This window comes from Syngnathus floridae, chromosome 2 (genome assembly GCF_059516105.1).
Source record: "Syngnathus floridae isolate MCC-2025c chromosome 2, RoL_Sflo_1.0, whole genome shotgun sequence".
Classification (NCBI taxonomy): domain Eukaryota; kingdom Metazoa; phylum Chordata; class Actinopteri; order Syngnathiformes; family Syngnathidae; genus Syngnathus; species Syngnathus floridae.
The window spans coordinates 25,539,158-25,553,849 of record NC_142414.1 but is presented as its reverse complement, the minus strand read 5'-3'; the positions used below and the strand labels follow the sequence as shown (position 1 = coordinate 25,553,849).

Sequence of the window (14,692 nt, the reverse complement as noted above, 5' to 3'; positions counted from 1 at the left end):
CTCAACTGGCAGTGGCGGCCTTGAGTGGGCCTCGTTCCTCTTGACTGACCACAGCTGCAGTGTGTGTGTGTGCGTGCATGTGTGTGTGTACAGCACGGGTGTCAAACTCAAGGCCCGGGGGCCAGATCCGGCCCGCCACATCATTTTATGTGGCCCGCAAAAACAAACTGCATCAAATTCGTGTGTCATTACTCGAATTGCAAATTGTCTTCACTTTTAATATCTTTTTTTTTAATATTTGACCAGTTTTTACTCGTCTGATTTAAAAACGAGCTATTTGTCAGTTTGTTTTGTAGCTTTTACTCTATATAATATGAGGTGCTCATACATTTATTTGGGTTGACAGTCATAATGGCCCTCCGAAAGAAGCTATGACCACAATGCGGCCTGCGAAAAAAATCTGTTTGGCAGTATATTCCGTATTTATTTGATATTTATATTGATAGTTTGCTTTCCTTCCTGTGGACTGGTCTATCTGTGTAGTTTTAATCCAGCCGTGGCAGATAACACACATCTTTTGGGTTTCCCACACGCTGCAGCACGAAGATTTACGTGTTCCAGCAAAGTAAAACATTCGCCGAGGATTACGGCTGCTAATCACAGTTTTTTTTTTCTTTCCGAGACCATAAAACAACCGAGTTTTACATTCAAAGTGCACAGTCAGAATCCAGACTAATAGGATTGCGTTTGATATATTTCTCCCGAGTCTGTGAGGTTGCATTTAAGGTGCCATGACCTCAAATGACAATTTAACATCCACACAAAATATATCATGTACTTTATACACACACATACAGTATTGTTTACACAAAGCGGACATAGACTAAAGATGGCTTCCTCGGACTGATGAAATACAAGCGATGTTTAAAATTCTGCCTCTAAATTGATAATAATTCTCTATGTGTGTGTTTTCGATCAAACAATGTTTTGTGTTGTGTTGACGTGTGCGAGTATCCAGTGTATACTGAATTTTGGTACAGCAATGGTGCAGGTTAATCCAATAAGAATCTAGCACCATCTAATTTTTATTTTTTTTATTGGGAAAAACAAATACATTTTAAATTAATTTTAATTTAATTAATTAATTTTAAAAATTAGATAAATTTAATGATCATTTGCGTTACAAAATGACAGTTATTGACTATTGTCACAGTCACATGGGCAAGGGACACACCCCTCACGGGGGGTAGTTGAAGGAGCTTTTGCTGTGATGAATTCATCCAGAGGTCAAGTTCACGAGGTTGGCGTGCCTAGAAATCCTTGAGGCTTATCTCTGTAAGAGTCCAGTGAGACAATGCAGATTGGGGCGGGGGGCACTTTGTGTCCATCTGGTAAGGGGGAAGAGGAGGATGAGGAAGGAGGGCAAGAAAGAGAAAAGGAGAAAAGAAGACCAGGATGAGGGAGAACAACAGAAGAAAAATTGAAGGGTGATCTCCATTGGCTGAAACTGATGATGTCACGCTAAATGTTAAACCGGGCTAGAAAGAACTGCTGATTTAAAAGTCTGGAGCTTTGATCCATCCGCCTCCAACAATTTTGGCATTCCATGGGGAAAGGGTCCATCAGGTAGATCAACGTAGGTAGATTCAAAAGCCTCATTCACCGGCCGCACCTCACGACAACAAAAACCCTATTGTGACCCGGCCCCGGGGGACACGCCCACTAGAGACGTAAACGGGAGGAAACGTTTTCAACGACCGACAAGAGTCCTGTTGGGCCCATTCAACTTTCATAATAATCACGGAGATCTTCGAACAACAAACCTCACACCGCAACTTTTATTCGGAAAAATCACTAAGTCTCCACAAGGGGGAGCACTTTTCATGTCACGATGCCAAAAGAAAATCGATTCATGTTGCCACCGACTATATGCAAAAAACTGTGAACATGTGCACAGTCTGGGAGTGGGTGTCCGAGACACGCCGTGCGAACTTCATTTGGACTCGAATTCACATGTGCTTGACATATGCTGCTGCAAATGACGATGAATCGCAAAAAAAAAAAATTGTAAACTATGACTCTTGCCAAGCTGGCCGATCGGATTCAAAATGAAACATTTTTAAGCTAATTTTACTCCTTGGGGAAAACATTTTGGTTTCTAGTCCTGAGTGAAAACAGAGTTTTTGGACTTTTAGGCCCAGGGGTCTTAAAACTGTGGTCTGGGTACCATCGGGATTCCGTGTGCTGTAAGCTTGGGAGTCCGAGAAATGAGTCACTTTAAGTCCGCTTTAAATACAAAGCTGCCTTGTACGTAACATCTTGGTCACGTTTTAAATTTGTACTTCCCGTAATTGGAAGAGGATGTTTTGGCCTGGTGAACTTTAACCTCGCCCTGACCTGAACCGCCGCGCGCGAGTCATTATCGGAGAGGGTCTGAATGGCCGTGTGAATGAGTCGTGGTCGCAGAGCTCCTCAGGTTTTGCTCAGACATGACGTCGGGCCAGCAGATTCCGTCTGACCTCGGCTGTTTGTGTGTTTTTCCCTTTTGTTTTCATTTGCAGCCTTAATCGATTTATACTAATCAGCTAATGAATTGTTAAATCCACCAACAGATTAAGCCGCTCCGGTCACCGCGTCAAGCCGTCTCTCGTGTGACGTGCGATGTGGCTCGCGACGGTTCTTTCGGCCCGAGACGGCGGGCCCGCGGGTTTTCTGGTTCCGCAGAGTTCGAACTGTGATCCAATGGTCCTGTCGTGCAGACAGCTGGCACGTCTGATCCTGGCAGATTGGTTTTAGTGGTCCAAACAAAGCTGATTAGCACCGCGCTGCTAGTCCCGCTAACGTGTTACAGACACCGCTGCTTTCATGTGAGCGCGTACAAATCCGTGTTTCTGTTGCGGTCCACTTTTTGACGTTGTACGCAAGATATCGGTTTTTAAATGTTATTCGGGAATATTCCGTTAAATAGGTCTTCTCGTTGTGGCAAAGTGTGACATCACGCGACGTTGTTTCCCTCGTGCAGATTTCCCTTCATCGGTGTTTCCTCCTCCTGATGAAGAACCCCGAGAAACAAAGTTGAACGCTCTCACGTGGAGAAAGGAAACGTATCTGGTGTCGTCACTTGAAAGGTGAAAGTCTTCACAGAGCTCCGCTTTGTGTGACGCTTTACAAAAGCCGCCTTGGCGCAGATAAAGTTTAAAGCAGTCGCTCGGGATTGAGTTACCGTGTGCAAGCCACACCGCTGCCAACGTGGCAACTGTGTTTCGAGTCTGTTTGAAAAGTGAACAAAGCCCGCCACAGTTGGAGTGCGGGCTCTGACCCGAACCGAGGGCAACGACACAAATGTACAGCGAGATATTTTCCACCGCCATGAGAGTAACTTCAGATCAAAGTCGCACAAAGGCAATCGCGAGGTGTATTTTGTTGCTTCGACACGGACCCTCCTATCACCCAACACCTCAGCGCTCACCAATAGGGGGAGCACTTTTCGGTTATTTAAAATGCGTGATGGTCCGATGGAACCGAGGCGGAACTTTTTAGCCGTGATTCCAAATATTAGTAAAAACAAATAAAAGAACACCGTAGCATGTTTGAAGCAGCTGTTTTATTTTATTTTATTTTATTTCAATTTAATTTAATTTAATTTAATTTAATTTAACTTAACTTAACTTAATTTGTTTTTGTTTTTGTTTTTGTTTTTGTTTTGTTTTGTTTTGTTTTTTTTTGTTTTGTTTTGGGTTTTGTTTTGGGTTTGGGTTTGGGTTTGGGTTTGGGTTTGGGTTAGGGTTTGGGTTAGGGTTAGGGTTAGAGTTTTGGTTAGATTTGGTTGGTTTTGGTTTTGGTTTGGTTAGCTGAAACTGGGTCTGAGACAAAGTGGAAGTTATTAGGAGCAGTTCGAAATAGGTTAGCAGAAAACCTTCAAGCTTCTGCTAGCTAGCAAAAAAAAAGGAACAGCCCACTAGAACAGCTGAAATTGATTTTGGGTTCATTTGTGCGGCCCGGTATCAAATGCCCCACAGACGGGTAACCACTTAATGTCAATCGTAGTGGCTCAGAACATCATCTTATGAATGAGGTTGGAGCAGAGCAGTCTGTCACCTTGACTGCTAATGCTAATCAGGACTTAGCTTGACAGGCGCCCAGTGACTTCGCTGGATGGAACGGTTGACAGATGATTACTCTGTGATAAGATTTGAATGGCTTAATGTTGCAGCTATTAATCTGCTAAGAAGCGTCTTTGCGCTGATTTGATGAGCAGCATCCGTTGAATTAATCTGCCGCCATATGACGGCCCCGCCCGCTTGCGCTCCAACAGGTCTCACCGTGGTCCAATTTGAATCTGTTGACTTTGCGTTCAAAACCAAGACTGCACTGTAAACAAAGTTTGCTTTGCCCTGCTCGTGGCAACGCCATGACCTATATGGGCCAGCCAGCCATTGTTTGGGGACAACTGATCTGATCTTTTCGATAGAGTCCGCCGCAATCTGGGCCAGCGCATTACCAGGCCAAGATTATCCGCATTCAAGCGGCCTTATGCTTTCACATATGACAACAAGCAACCTACGCAAACAAATAAACAAATTACGTCACACGTGCTTCAAACTTTTTCTCGCTTCGTTCAAAGTGTTCGGCCCAAAACAAAACAGACTTGAAAAACAAAAAGTCAAAACACGCCACCCCCAACAACGAATCAAAACACAGTATTCTGATGATGTCACCGTGATGTCATTTTTAGTTGACTGCAAGAACGAGACAAAATGGTCGCTTCGTGAGATGGATAAAAATGGATTTTGCTTTTCAAGTCATATTCCACAAATCCATAATAATAATGTTTAGACTACTTTTTAACTTGCCTTCTCATTTAAAGTCAATTCATAGCTTTGTTTCTCAATCCGTAAATTTGAAAATGATGTCTGAAAAGTCCATTTCTGTGTTCCTAATTGTTTATTAGGTGTGACTTAAATGGTTTCTCGCTGATGTAGCATGAGTACCTCTACTTTTATAAGAATTTATCACTTATCTGACTGAATTGATTTAACTATTTGATAGAAAGACAAAATGTTTGCTATGTTTTTGGGGGCCGTCATTAAATGGCTGTGCTAGCTTATAACAGGGAGGAACATGATGAGATTGGTTTGTCTTCAAGCTCAGAATTGGATTTTGCAAGCTTGGATGTGGAAACTTCGTAAAGATGCAGGACCAAGCGGCATTAATTTCTCAAATCATAGTAATTGCATTTGATTGACAGTTGAGTGGACACGCCCACATTTGAGAGTGGTTCGATTTCCCATCATGTTGAGGCGTCATATTAGATTTTCAGTTGTGGTGTGTCAAATTTACAAAACATATTTGCCTTTTGGTTTACAGGGCTTTTAACAAATGGAAGACTTTTCTCCCTGTGTGTTTATAGCTGTGATAAACACACACTTTGACTTTGCATTGGCGTGGATGTAGGGAGTGTTTTCAGGGTGTGTGTGTGTGTGCGTGCACAATGTCCCCTTCGTGCCAAGTCTGTTGCTTCAGACCCAACAAAAGCCCCTAATGCCGATTTAGATTTTCAATCCCGCGCCACAATTGTGCTCCCTTGGACAGGTCAGCATCAACAATCTGTTGTTTCCTCCTTTTCATCACTCCGCCGTCATTCGCCACCGAGGAGGCGGCGGCGGCTGATGGGCGGGGGGAGTCTGAGGATGAGGCAGGCAAGGAAAGATGGTGAAGATCCTAATTACAGGTTGCAGCGGAGCACTGGAAGTAATCCCCGCTGCTGCTCACCATGCTCAAGCTGCGCACATCAGGAGGTTCCAACTTGCCGACCTCTGTTTACACACCAAAACCACGATTTCACGTGCGGAGCTCAAATTCTGCTGACTCATGAAAAACTCCGATGTGATCGAACCGATTTTAAAATGGGAAAAGAAAACAATCGCTTACCAGAGTGCGATGAATGAAAACAAGATTACGGCGAGCTTGTGCTCCTTAAGCTGCCCGTTTCCCTCCCTCCTCTGCTGGGGGCTGAGGGGCCCCTACAAGCCCCCCCCCCCCATCCCCCTTCCATCCCCACCTGGGGAGAACAATATCCTCAGATCATCTTCTGCCAGCAGATGGTTCTTCCAATCCGCTGGTTTCCTCCCAGCTTGAACATGTGTTCACATGTTCCTGCCCTAAAAAACACACATGACGTTCTGACCGTCATATGAGATGCACGCAAACTATTACAGGTGCAGAAAAAAAAATCAAAATGAGCAAATGTTTTTATTTGGCGGCTTGATGGAATGATAATACCTTCTTTATCATTTTTTTTCCCCACAATTTGATCTCACCAAAGGTCACGTCTGACGAGGTGACGCCATAATAATAAAATCTTCCAGATAATAACTGAAGACGATAATTTTCTCATCGTTATAGAAAAGTCCAAACCGTTTAGTTCTAGATGTCAGCGCTAATTAGAAGCAAACAACTTCCTGGTCGAAATGCTGGCAGGAATGTGGGACAAGTTATCGCTAATAACCCGGCCGATGATGTCATCACCGCCGATGACTAACGCCATTGTTCCCGCGGACGACTTAAGAGGCAAAAGTTGCTATTGTATTTGTTTCCAGGTCACTTGATACATTTTTACCCTGGCCCCTCCCTCCTGCTGCTCTCATTGGCCAATTATTTCATTATCAGGGTCGCCACCCACGCAGCACGTACGTTGCCAGTGGGAATATCCTGGCATGTCAAATATTTTCTATCCCCCAACGGGACAACTTTAAGTACGCATACTCTCGACTTAAGTAGTAGAGTAGATACGATAATTGTCTGATATTTCATTTTTTTTGTATTACGGTTCTGACCCATAGAAGCTTGTGCAGTACGGATTTGACCATATGTTGTAATTTATCGCTAGGGTGAGAGGTCACCAATCCTGATCCTTAGGGTGTCCTGAATCAAGTGTGTTGAAGGAGGGTTAGGGTTAGGGTTAGAAATATATAGAAAACATGCAGGGCATCGGATCCCGAGGATCAGGACTGGTGACGCTTCGGGAAAAAAATCCACCTGTTACCGGCCCTAACCCTTAATCGCTAAATTCGACTAAATGTATTTAGAGCTAGCTTGCGTTGGCTCAAAATAAAATTCCCGCTTGGCTAATGTTAGGACATTTGTGAGGAAATTTTAACATTTCCGATCCAGGCAATGCCATCAACTTAAAAAAGACGCATTGTATTTTTCATTTTTTATTTTTGTTGTATTTTTATGGGTTTTTTTTTTAATTGCAGAAAGTTGCCGCCAATCACTCTTGTAGCCAGCAATTTGTTAAAAAAAAAAAAGCCGTGGATGGGGAATACGTTGATTCTCTAAATCACAGGTGTCAAACTCAAGGCCCGGGGGCCCAGATAGGGGGCGCCACATCATTTTATGTGGCCCGCGAAGACAAATTGTGCATCAAATTCGTGTGTCATTACTAGAATTGCAAATTGTCTTCACTTTTAAAATCTTTTTTTTTAAATATTTGACCAGTTTTTACTCGTCTGATTTGAAAACGAGTTATTTGTCATTTTGATTTGTAGCTTTTACTGTATATAATATATTATTTATATATATTTTTAGGTTGACAGTCATAATGGCCCTCCTAGCTATGACTACAAAAATGAGTTTGACACCCCTGCTCTAAATCATCTTCATGAATACTCCCTACTTCATTTTCATTTCCTGCAATAAATTTCTTTCCGCCACGCTAGTCTTACAGCAACAATAACAAAAAGAACATTTTGACGCAGGCCCCAAGATGAAGCCTTCGCTCAAATCACAACTTAGACCCAATCTACAGACTCAAAAGGGGGAAAAAAAAGTCAAGGGTAGCTTTGCGTGCCAAACTTTCCGTCTTGGCAGACACATTTGGCCACTCACGTGTCTTCGCCGTACAAATTATTTAGGAAGGTTCTGAGAAGGTGGGCCCCGGGTCGGAGAGCGGCGCGCTCGGGGAGTGCTGCCAGTGCATGTGCCACTAATTAGATGCGGGCTATTGTCCGTACAGGGTCAGTGGAGTGAGATTTGGGGGGATTTGCTGCTGCTTGAGCGAGCTGATTCACTGCTGACACTGATAGGAACGCAGCAGGGGGCCACTCCAGTTACGTGTGTGTGTGCGCGCCGGGTACATTAGTGCCACACATGCATGCACACACACATTATTATGCTCCCAGTCATGCAATGTCCCATCTCACTGCATCACTCAATCGCAGTGTGAAGCACTGCGGGGGTCCGTGACATCCTCCGCTCCGCCGCTAAGCTCTTACTCCTCTTCTGTGTGCGTGACGGGGGAGGGGCTTTGCGCGTGTGTGTGCATGAACGCCGCCGTGACTGCGTGAACACGTCAAGTCCCAATGCGTTACGGTTCTGATGCAAGCTGCTGGGTATCCTCAGATAGCCTCTGGTCACGCAATAACATGGCAGGATTGGCTGGTAGACATCAGTGGACGCATTGAGATGAGAGTTGAATTTGTTCCTGAGCAAGCTCGTAACTTAAAAAACTCATATCTTATTGAAATGAATGTGATTTTTTCTTGTTCGGCCTCCCCCTCAGAAAACAATTTGTGCGTCACTATTTAATGCCGCAATCCAATTCATTGTGCTGCTCCTCCTGGTGTGCCTTTCTTGGCCACCAGGAGGCAATCATGCAGACAAACGAAGAAGAGTGCTTCAGTCACATGCGGAAATATTTTTGTCATTTTCCATAGAGAATAAAAAATAAATATACCTGTGAATATTTGCTTAGTCTTTTAATCCCGCCACATCGTAGAGGCCATTTATTAGCGCGCCTATGGTGTTAGCATTAAGCTAGCTGTACCGTTGCTTCTAAAACTATGCCTTTCAATGCTAACCGTGAGCTTGTAAATAGCATGGTTATCAGTTAGCTAAGCTACTTGTGTGGTATATTTCCTTTGACAGCATGAAGCTAACTTTTTGATCAATTATTTAGCATTTCACGTGAGTTGATCTTTCTGCAACCACACAGCATTTGTCAAGTCAAAGCGTAAAATCCACTCAGTGGTGACTTGTACTTTGAAAATCTTGTAAGTCGGGTTACTTGTATAATAATACCCCGCATGAGCTTAGCCCTCAGCATGCAACAAACTATTCATTCGTTGGGAAAGTTCAACAGGAGGTGAAAATTCAACCTCCCTGTCAAATCTTTGATTTCTTGTGAAGTTTTGACTTTTTTTCTCCGTCACTCATTGTGAAAATGTTATACTGTATGGACAGTATGACACTGAGATCAAAAATCAGTGCGCTGCCGCAAGGGGAATGTCCTCCTGGGACAATCCAGCGCCGTCTTTTGTGTGTCTACGATTGTCTCCCGCCGCGCACGCTTGTTTCAAACATTGGCTGATGGAAATTGGCTCATTTTCAAACACAATGACGAGCAGGCTCCAATGACAGGCGCCGGTGAAAAGGAGTGATCTTTAAGAACATCTCTTGTGTCCCAGCTGCCACTTGTGTCTCCCTCCGTCGCTGCAAGAAATCCACGCGTAAAAACCGTGACCGCCGCCTATTGTTTAGCCCGCGTAAACACTTTAAAATGAATCTTAACTGGCCCGCCCTGAGAATATTATGCATGTCAGGCAGCTCCTGATGAAAAGGAGGACAACCATGCCAAAGAAGTCTTTGCGCGTCCTCTCAAACAAAGGGGCTCCATCCCGCCGCCGTTAGCCACGCATGCTTCCACGTTGCCGTGGTTGGATTTGAGGAAGGTGAGAGCAGCATTGAAGTGTTGATCAATACTTTTTTCGGACGTGAGTTACCAGGACAACCGTGTCAGCAGCAATCACATCCATTTTTTGCTAAATGTGTGCAGCTAACTTTTTGTGTGGTGTCGCACTCACCTGCTGTGACTTTGGTGTCCTTTTTTTTTTTTTATCAAATGGTAGAAGGTGAACATGGAGGTCGTGAGAAAATTTTGCGTTAAGGAGACATGGATCTTCTATTCATTGGATTCTTTATGGGAGTTGTTCTCGCACAGAGATTTGTAGGGTTGTACTAGTCCACCAAAAATCTAATTTAGACGACTTAGAGAGTTCGTGTCTGTGAGTTTTAGACTGTTATAATTACTAAGAAAAATACATTTTATTTCATTCTAATTTTCTTTTAATTTACAATCAATTTTACAGCCTGTTTATACCACTCACACACCTATAATAATGGTTTAATCCAAAGTCATTTTCATTGTTCCATTCCACACACTGTACATAAAGCAATCGGGCTGTGGATCAAAATGGTTCTTTCAGTGGACACATTCAAGGTCAGGTCGGGTCAGGTGAGGCCACTTTGTCTCTGTTGACGGGCCCATAAAGGCACATGTAAAAGGAGAAAGCTTATCAGATGGTTGCGGTCAGCCACCATGACAGGAGTCAAACGCTGGCAAAAGGCTCCAACTCCAGTTTAGATCACATGAGAGACCTTTTGCTTTCCTGCTGAAGATGAACAAAACTCATTTTTGCTGTCAAACTCATTTTTGTAGTCATAATTTCCTTCGGAGGGCCGTTATGACTGACAACCTAAATAAATGTATTATATACAGTATAGGCTACACAACAAACTGATGAATAACTAGTTTTAAAATCAGACACGAGTCAGTAAAAATTTTTAAAAATTGCTGGAAACATCTATTTTTTAAAAGTGAAGACAATTTGCAATTTTAGTACAGTGATCCCTCGCTACATCACGTTTCGTTTATCGCGGCTTCACTACATCGTGGATGTTTTTTCCAAATTAAAAAAACATTTAAAAGTCAAAATAAAACGTCTAAATTGAGGAAACACGTGTCTAACCTTTAGGACAATGTAGTATTTCTCCAAATGTTCGTTTAGATTTATTTAGAAGTCCGATTTCACGTGTTAGGACAATCGCAAATTAGCATCATTCCGCTAACTCGTTAGCCTGCCCAGTACTTCTTGTTGGTGAGCGTACTTCACGGATTTCACTTATCGCGGGTGGTTTTTGGAATCAATTATCGGCGATAAACGAGGGATTACTGTATTGACACAAAGTCCATGTACAATTTGTCTTCGTGGGCCAAATATAATTACACAGCGGGCCAGATTTCCTCTAGCTAGATGAACATTGCTTCAATCATTTTTGGATCATCTAAGTGATAATTTGATAATTTCCCACAACACGTGATCATTTTTAATTTCACGGTGGATTGAGCTACTTTAACCCACCAAACGAAACCCCCGCATTCACATCAGCCCAGTCCCGTGCGGAAAAAAAAAACAAAAAACCTCAATGAACCTGACGGATCAAATTTCAGAAGAGGTCAACTAAGTCCGTATGTTACGGACTCTTCATCTCACGCTTTTGCTATCCTCACCATACACCTGGAAGGCACCCCAAGTGACATCGCAAGGTTTAGCTTGGGCAAAGGATTAGAACATGAAGAAGATGAGTGAGACTCCACCACTTAAGCGAGAGATAAACTCAGACAGCCCGATGGCGGACATGAAAGAGTCGCGGTTCAAAGGCATGCTACAAATCAATGGCAAAGCTGGGATCAAACATGTCCGCCATCTAATGTCCTAGCGACGTAGCGCTACTTTTAGTTGAATACACCCTCGGTCACAAATCAGGGTGGTATATAAACGACTTCCCGGAAAAAGTCAAGATGACTCGAAAATGCATGACACGCTTTAATGGTGAACTTCAGCTGACCTTCTGTAGAAGTTAGAATCCACATGGCCACCTGCTGAATATTTCAGTGCTTTTCACACTTGTTGTTCTTTAACAAGGAGCTGAAAGGTGAAATTCACAACAGGTGTTTGAGCCATCAAGCCAGACCAAAGATGGAGAAAGCACCCTGAGGGGCAATGACCCCGGGCTCTCAAATGAAGCACTGAAGCCTTCAAGATTGCCAAAAACGTACTTCGTTCCTTACTTCCATTTCATATTTTTAAGAAGATATTTACTCCAGTAAAAAATCCCTTCTGGCTTTCAGTTTTCATTCTGAAACTGTGAAAATTGTTAGATGATGAACCTGGGTGAGCAACTTTATGGGTCCAGAAATGACAACTGGACTGCTTTGAAATTTGCAAGCCAAAAAATAACTTTTCGACAACATCAACCAATCAGCAGCACAAACTGTGTCCAGTATCGGGGCAGGACAAACATCGGCAGATGGAAACCCAATAGCGCCATTACTTTACCCCCCCACTAAAAAAAAACTTAGGGGGTCCGCTGTTGCATCATCTCATATGCCTGACTTAACGACAGGAAGTTGTGAAGAGAAAAGTTCTTGTTCAGAGTTGACTTGTTCCATCTGCTGTCCGACAAGTATGGCGACCACGTCGTATTAGGAGGGCGGGGCGGGGTGGGGCGGGCGCTTATTTGCTGGAGGGGCGGAGTTTCTGTTTAGTGGCACTTCATTCATCTGGTTTAGGGTTTGCCTTTGTCTGCCTGGCAGGTGCTTCTAATCCCACTGTCACTGGGCTGGACAAGATGTTTGGACAAGCCCTCCTCAACACACACACCAACATGTGATATGATCCCAAGCCACATGCTAAAGTCATGCCTGATTATCCAGTGTAGGAAAAAAAGCGGGAACCATTGCTGACATAAGGGTAAGCCCGTTTCTGACCTTATTTGGTCACGAATTCTGCTGCACATTTATTTGTTATGTCTCGCCCCTCAAAATAATCAACCATCGCCTTTTTAATTTGGCCTTCCACGAGAAAACATTTAATCCATAGTGGTGTCTTAATATTTATTTATTTTGTTCCGTCACTCAAATTATCTTTCCCCATTTTTTTTTTAAATAACAAAAATAGAACTCCCTAGGTTAATGAAACACCATATTTTTAAAATAAATAAATCGAATGAAAAGAAACAATTAATTGCAACGAATTGTTTGTACGACTTGGCCACCGGGGGCAGTATAATACAGTTGTGAGGACGCAACGACTACTCTAAGTGACTCAGCGGGCTGCAGAAATATTCGTCATTTTTTGCAGAGGATAAAGAATATATGCATGTGAGTATTGTTAGATTGTATACAGGTTGATGCATATTTGCATTCAAATTTGCCCAAAACGTTATAATGTGACTTTCAATGGTGAGTTGAGGTTTTTTTTTTTTAGAAAAATAAATAGCCACAAGACATGAAGTTTCAAGTTGAATCAGAAGTGCGCTTTTAAAAGTCCAAAAGAGCCGACGGTTCTCATGGCGTCGATTTATTTCGAGACCTGATATAAAAATACAACATATGAGGATGCCGTGACCTTTCCTCGGGCTTTCTTTGGTCCGGTCAGCGGCGAGATGTTCTATTGTGATTCTCCGATGGGACTGCTAAAATCTCCAACCATGCCATTGATTTTGGCCTCGGGGGGTCAAGAAATGACCTCCAAACCGCTTTCTTTTGTTGAAGATCTCAGAAGCAGGTCCGGTTGGGTCGGTATTTTTGGAGATCGGCGTTAGGACGCCGTTCCCCCTCACAGGGTTGGTGTCGGTGTAACCTGGTTTCCAGCTGCGCTCTATTTTAGCGGGAGAAGAGGCCGCTGCTTTATTTTGGATTCCTGGTGGCCCGGTTCCTCAGCCTGAGGTCTCCAATAACCCAATTTGAGTTGACTTTTCCCGTTGAGGGAGCGCCATGGCCCGGGGCGACGCACTGTTACAATTCAAGTGGTACAATGAACACACACCATCGCACGGCGCAAATTCACCTCTTTCTTCTTTTCCAAGCCTCAATAGAACGTTCGACCTAATAATGTTCCTCTCTTATCTTCAATGGACAAAGAAGACCCCACAGAGGTTTATTTTCTTCCTCAAATTTCAACAATCTGGTCTTCTTGCTCGCTCACACGCAAGATGGACGGACTGGTGTGGACTTTGCTCATCAGCATAACATGGCGGCGTATCCGCCGTTTGATTGTCAGAACCTCCTCCGGCTACACGTTGACCCAAATGATTGACTTTGTCCCAGATTTGAGGAGAAAAAGCACAAAGAGTTGCAACTACTTCTGATCACTTGATGGAGAAACTTTTTAAAAATATGGAGAATCAGCTTCAACGCTTCTTTGGAAACTTGTGGCTAACTTTCTCGAACTGCGTGACCTTGTCAACCTTCAAAAGTCTTCTCAAACTCCAAAAGTGCTTCTGATTTCAATTCATAGCTGTAATTTGTGGTTTGCTCCTGCTTGTCTGTTCTTGTAAAGCATCAGATTTATTTTTAACGCACGCTATAAATCAAATGTGTTATTTATGGATCACGAATGAAGACTCACACGGGCGTGACCTTCAAACTGGTGCTCCAATGTCACGAATCTGATGATGACAATCATGACAGTCTATGGGGGGGTGAGGGGGGGCGCACTACGCTGGGAACGTCATTGAAGGCCGAGTTGTGCTGCTGGGAGCGTGAAGCTATTGTTTGGGTTGGCACGGCGCGGGGCGCCTGCGGGCCGCGCCATCAAAAGGGTTCTGTCCGATGCCCGAGCGCTTATTGTTGAACATTCCACCCCCCCTCCTGAAAATTAGCATAGAAGAATCCAAAATGCAAAATGTTCTGCAAATGACAGCTGCTTGACTGAAACAAAGGAAGCAAAATGGCTTTTGGTTGCGCTGTACTTGTTATGCTAATGATCTCCCTCCCTGTTTCGCCCCCCCCACCCTCCCTCCCTCGCCTCCCCCCCACCATACAAATCACGCTTGTCCCTCACTTTGTTGTACCAACTTGAAACAAAGCTCCACTTTTTGCTGCACCTCCATCACATCAAAAGCAACT

General features: G+C 43.6%; 1 long non-coding RNA gene across 6 annotated transcripts in view; it reads left to right on the top strand.

Annotated features, from left to right (window-relative positions):
* LOC148402794 (uncharacterized) overlaps window positions 1-14,692 on the top strand; it is a 52,637-nt gene that overhangs the window by 25,946 nt on the left and 11,999 nt on the right. Inside the window, exons 4-5 of one of the 6 annotated variants that reach the window (XR_015863281.1) lie at window positions 2,963-3,068; window positions 12,377-12,533. The exons of 1 other annotated variant lie outside the window; for it this stretch is intronic. This is a non-coding gene — a long non-coding RNA (uncharacterized LOC148402794). Of the gene's footprint in view, window positions 1-2,962; window positions 3,536-5,532; window positions 5,774-12,376; window positions 12,534-14,692 lie in introns of those variants that run through there. 4 more of the 6 variants (XR_015863283.1, XR_015863285.1, XR_015863282.1 and 1 more) reach the window with 4 other exon arrangements.